The following is a 5000-nucleotide window of genomic DNA, read 5'->3' on the forward strand; positions in this document are numbered from 1 at the left end:
CCAACTGCACGTGAGTCCCGGGTCCCCTGTGACAAGCCCTGTGCTTCGCCCCCCCCCCCCCCTCGCCCCCCCCCCCCCATCCCCACCCTTTCCTCCCTCCCTCCCTCCCTCCCCTACCCTGTCATGGCCCTTACGTCAATTCGTCAATTCTAATGCGCTCTCCTGCCCATTAGCTCTCATCGATCCCAGATCGGTCTAATTGCATGCCGGGCGTTTTACGAGTTGAACAGCTTTTCTGCAATCTGCGACTGGCATCTTCAAAAGACTGTTAAAGTGAGTGGATGGGGCGTTTTTTGCGCCTCCCTTTCTTTTGTTGTAGTTGTTGTTCTCGTATTGGCGGTGAGGCAGTTGCGCTTCAGAGAGCCTGGGACCTCCTCGAAAGAGTAGGATGGCGAGCGTTTCCATTCCATTCTGAGAACACAGCCCGTTGCTCAACTAACTAATCGGCCCTGGTTGGGGCTGTGGAGGGGGTGCGGAAGGGCAGGGTAGGGTAGGGAAGGGAGGGGGGGGGTCGCTGGTTGTAAGTAAGTGCTTGGAGATAGAAACTGCCTGTCGTCAGGGAACCTGGGGGGTGGGGTGGGGGAGTGGGGTGTGTGTGTGTGTGTGTGTGTGTGTGTGTGTGTGTGTAGGGGGTGGGGGGAGATGGTAGGTGAGCGAGCAATCGAGAGTCCGAGGATTGCAGAACATCAACATAGGCAACAACAAAGGAAGAGAAAAGGGGGGGGGGGGTATATATTCAGTCTGTTTCCCTGCTGCTTCTCTGTGCCTGTCCCTCTCTGTCTGTGTCTGTCTGTCTCTCTTTCTTTCTTTCTCCCCCTCTCTCTCTTGCTGTCTTTGGCTCTCTCTGTGGCCTTCTGTCAATGCTTGTGTGTTAGTGTGTCACTGAATTCAAAGGAGAGACAGAAGGGCACATTGATGTTATGACGAGGCAAGACAAAAAAATACCGAAATGGATGGTGTTATGACGATAATACGTACATGCCCGTACATTTCTGGTATATTCCTTTAAACTGTTTCTACAAACACAGTATGAACGAGAATAACTCAGAAAGCTACACGTGAAATCAAATCGCCCCCCAACAGTTGAAATAGTCCCTTTATTTAATCAAATATTGTAATGACTTCATTAATTTAAAAGCAAATTACTTTGCGTCAAATAAGAAAACAGGAAACATTTCTGTGACTTATGCACAAAATTGTGTTTCATACATGTCCGTGACGTGTCTGATAAATCTGCTTATCTGACCAGAATTGATCAGTTTACGTTCTTTGCTACATGTCAACATCGAGAACGTTGCACGCATTTCACGTTACGTTTCTCACACTTGATCAGGGATCAGGTTCGACATCGGTCATCGGTCATTGACGCATTTAATTTTGAAATGACCTATTGTTTTTCAAGTTGTCAGGTCACATGACTTATTGTTTTTATGACCAGTCGGTCAACCAAAGTAACCATCTCTCTCTCTCTCTCTCTCTCTCTCTCTCTCTCTCTCTCTCTCTCTTTAACGATCGCGATCGCTTTGTCGTCTGCTCCTACAGGAAATGACTATAAACTGGTTTATTAAAATACGGATCCGTGACGAAACGAAATCCGAAACGAATCTTTATCGCTGCCTTTCGCGAGCTTCGGCGAGAAGAATTGGCGTTCCCACTTTTGTATTAACCGGGTGATATTTGACCTATTGATTTTCAAAATGACCTATTGATTTTATGTTCTTCCGGTCATATGACCTATTGTCTATTGAACCCAACCTGATCTCTGCTTGATTCATGTTCGTGACAATCATATACTGCGGTTAGTTGTTTCCTGCTTTGAACTGGACTGCTGCGTTTCGACAGCTGGTGATTGTCGCAAGGACTAAAATCCACTGCCACGGACATCTGCTAAGTTAAACACACCTCGGGGATCTAAAGGGGATCTGTTTTACCACAGTTCTCTGTCTCGGTTGAACTTCAGAAGGTCACTTTAGTCCTGCACATTCTTACCAGATCTGCATCGCTCACACACATAAAAAGACAGGCATACCTTCACCTTCTTCTTCCTCTTCTTCATTTGTGGGCTGCGACTCCCACATTCATGAGTGTATGACCGTTTTTACCCTCGTGCTGTAGGCAGACATACTCCGTTTACGGAGGGCGGATGGGAATGCCGGGTATGTTATTGTTTCCATAAGCCACCGAACACTGACATGGATTACGGGATCTTTAACGTGCGTGTCCGATCTTCTGCATGCGTACACATACGAAGGGGGTTCAGGCACTAGCAGGCCTGCTACTGTTGACCCTTCTGTCACTGTGTTTTTCCTTTGTGTGTACACCCTTATGTCACTGGGTAGTTCTGTGTGTACACTAGTTTGCCACTAGATAGTTCATGTGTGTATGTATACCCTTCTGAGACTGGGTAATTGTACACCCTTATGTCACTGGGTAGTTCTGTTTGTACACTAGTTTGCCACTAGATAGTTCATGTGTGCATGTATACCCTTCTGAGACTGGGTAATTCCTCTATGCGTGTGTACACCCTTCTAACACTGGGTTGCTTCTGTATGTACGTCAGTTTGCCACTGGGTAGTTCATTTGTGCATGTACACCCTTCAGCACTGGGTAGCTCGGGTGTGTGTACTCCCTTCAGTCTCTGGGAAGTTCATGTATGTGCTTCTCTGACAGGTATGTGCCTTTATTCAGCCGCGTAAAGCATAGTTTGTGATGGTTAGTCCTTTCTTTCCGGGTATCAAAGAGAAGGAATCTTTTTTAGATTAAACCCGCTCATTAGTTCATTTATACATTCGTTTGGGGTTTTTTTGTTCATTTCATGCGGTTTCGGCTTTCTGCTGGTTTTCCTGCCCACCTTACACACCAGAGCATCCTCGGGCAAAGTAAACGCTTCGAAAGAGCCGTGCAAGTTAAGAGAGAAGCCCGCCTCTCTCAGCCAATCAATGGCCCTCGGTGCGCGAGCGTGCGCGTGCTTTGTGACCCGAGATGGCAGCGGGAGAGAGAGGTAGGCTAAGGTGACCAGAGACGAACTTCCTGGTTGCCGCTGCCTCATAAATACCTTGACATGTGACGCTATGGAGCCAGACCGTCTGCATCCCCTCGTGCTGCCCGTGTATTCCGCGCCGCGACCGTGTGCCAAGGTCGTCGGTTCGATAAGGAACGACGCTGGCGTCGTCGTCGTCACTTCGCGACAGATGCATGTTGATAAGGGTTAATTCTCTCCACAAGACTTTTGACTGACAGACTTCACAGCCGAGATGCTGTGATTTGATTCCTGCCACTGACTCATTTCTGAACCGTTCGCTCTTGACTGAACTCGCTTGGGTGTGTGTTTCTTTCTAGTCACGTGTTATTCAAGTCCCGTGTACATAAGAAATAAGAAGAAGAAGTAGAAGAAAGAACAAAAAAACAACACGTGAAGTGGAGAGAAAAAAGTCCAGCAAATGTGATTTCGTTTCATAAAATTATGAGGAATAACTGTATCTTTGCCTGATATTTGACTGCGAAAGTTCGTGGTGTTAAACAAAAATCAAACAAACAAGCAAACGAACAGATTCGTTACCATATTTCATGAAAGTGAAACAATATACACTTTTATGTTTACTGTGTTTCGTTACATATATTTCCTATTCCTGTTACCAAAGCATCAAAGACAATACTTGCTTCGCCCAATGCACACATATGCCTTGAAAAACTGCTTACAGCTTTCTTGTGTGTGGCCATCCCTAGCTGTTCAATGTCAGGGCAAGACTTTAAAAAGAACTGTGTGAGTTTTAACGTACAGTGGAGACATAATATGCCATGAAAGACAACTAACAGGTTTCCGATGTGTGTGTCCATATTTTCTGCACCATCCCAAACTGTCCCTTTTCCAAGCTGGACTTTACCAAAAAAAAACGTGTGACTTGAAACGACAGTGAAAAGTAGTCTTCCATTACACGAGTACCCGTGGAATTTCTCTATAAGCACGTCCAGCACGTGATGCACGGAACTAAGGAGTTCTGCCACTGCCTGCAGAGTGAAGAACTTTCCGATAATGCTGACTGTTTGTCGTCGATCTTTCTTTCTTGGGAAGTGAACCGTCTCCGCTGTCATCGTTACCTTCCTCACAACACCACCAACAGGAACCTGCCGGGGACGGGAAGCCTTCGTCAGAGATGCTGCAATGAACACCCGAAGGAGACGAACGAGTAAGGAGAGAGGAACATAAGCTGCCTGTCTCACTTCTGAAAATAACACAAGTCGTTAAATGGTTATCGTTGCTTCGGGGGTTTTGTTTTAAAGTGGTTTTTTTTATGTTCTTATTTGATGTGGCTTGTGTGGAAGTGATAGCCGTTATTCCGTGTTTGCATCTGCAAAATCATGACGTGTTTAATGAATTGAAAACAAGATAGATGCTCCCTCGTCACATGAAGCAGAAGATAATTTTTTTTTTTTTATTTTTTTTTTTTAAGAAAAGGTATCCAAAAAGTGGCTTTCAAATACCTGACATTATTGAGGAACTGTTGGTTATTGGGAACACTCCAAATAACAATGAACTCTCAGCCTTTTCACTAAACCGCCGTCGTCATCGAATCACGCCGACAGTCGTGTCCAAAGATTTTGTTGTTGTTGTTGAGACAAAAGAACAGCAGCAAAAAAGGTTTCTTTCTTCCTTGCATGTGCGTTTGTAGTTTAAATCAGTGAAGTGACGTCCCCAAAGTCCCGTGACTTGATCGAGTCATTCTGTTTTGTTGTCGTTACCGAACAGTGGTGTGGTGTGGTGTGGAGTGGAGTGGTGAGGGGAGGGGAGGGGAGGGGAGGCAGGTGATGAGGAGACTTGATGATGCAAGGTGGCCTTGAGCACCTGGGACTCTGTGAGCAACCGCCTGTCTGTCTTCTGCACCGCGGGGGGTCGAGGGGTCGAGTCGCGCTGGAACGTGTAAGAAGGTGGGTAGTCTTCAGTTTTACGTCTTTCCACATTAAAGCGGAAAGAGAGAGAGAGAGAGAGAGAGAGAGAGAGA

At 46.2% G+C, this 5000-nt stretch overlaps 1 protein-coding gene across 2 annotated transcripts in view; it reads left to right on the forward strand.

Moving 5' to 3' along the window:
• The window catches only part of LOC143301415 (uncharacterized), a 104451-nt gene that overhangs the window by 31308 nt on the left and 68143 nt on the right, over positions 1–5000 (forward strand). The window contains exon 1 of one of the 2 annotated variants that reach the window (XM_076615689.1): positions 4805–4926. The exons of the other annotated variant lie outside the window; for it this stretch is intronic. The gene's annotated coding sequence lies outside the window, so the exon portion shown is untranslated. Of the gene's footprint in view, positions 1–4804; positions 4927–5000 lie in introns of those variants that run through there. 2 annotated transcript variants of the gene reach the window in all.

This window comes from Babylonia areolata, chromosome 27, assembly GCF_041734735.1.
Source record: "Babylonia areolata isolate BAREFJ2019XMU chromosome 27, ASM4173473v1, whole genome shotgun sequence".
Classification (NCBI taxonomy): Eukaryota; Metazoa; Mollusca; class Gastropoda; order Neogastropoda; family Buccinidae; genus Babylonia; species Babylonia areolata.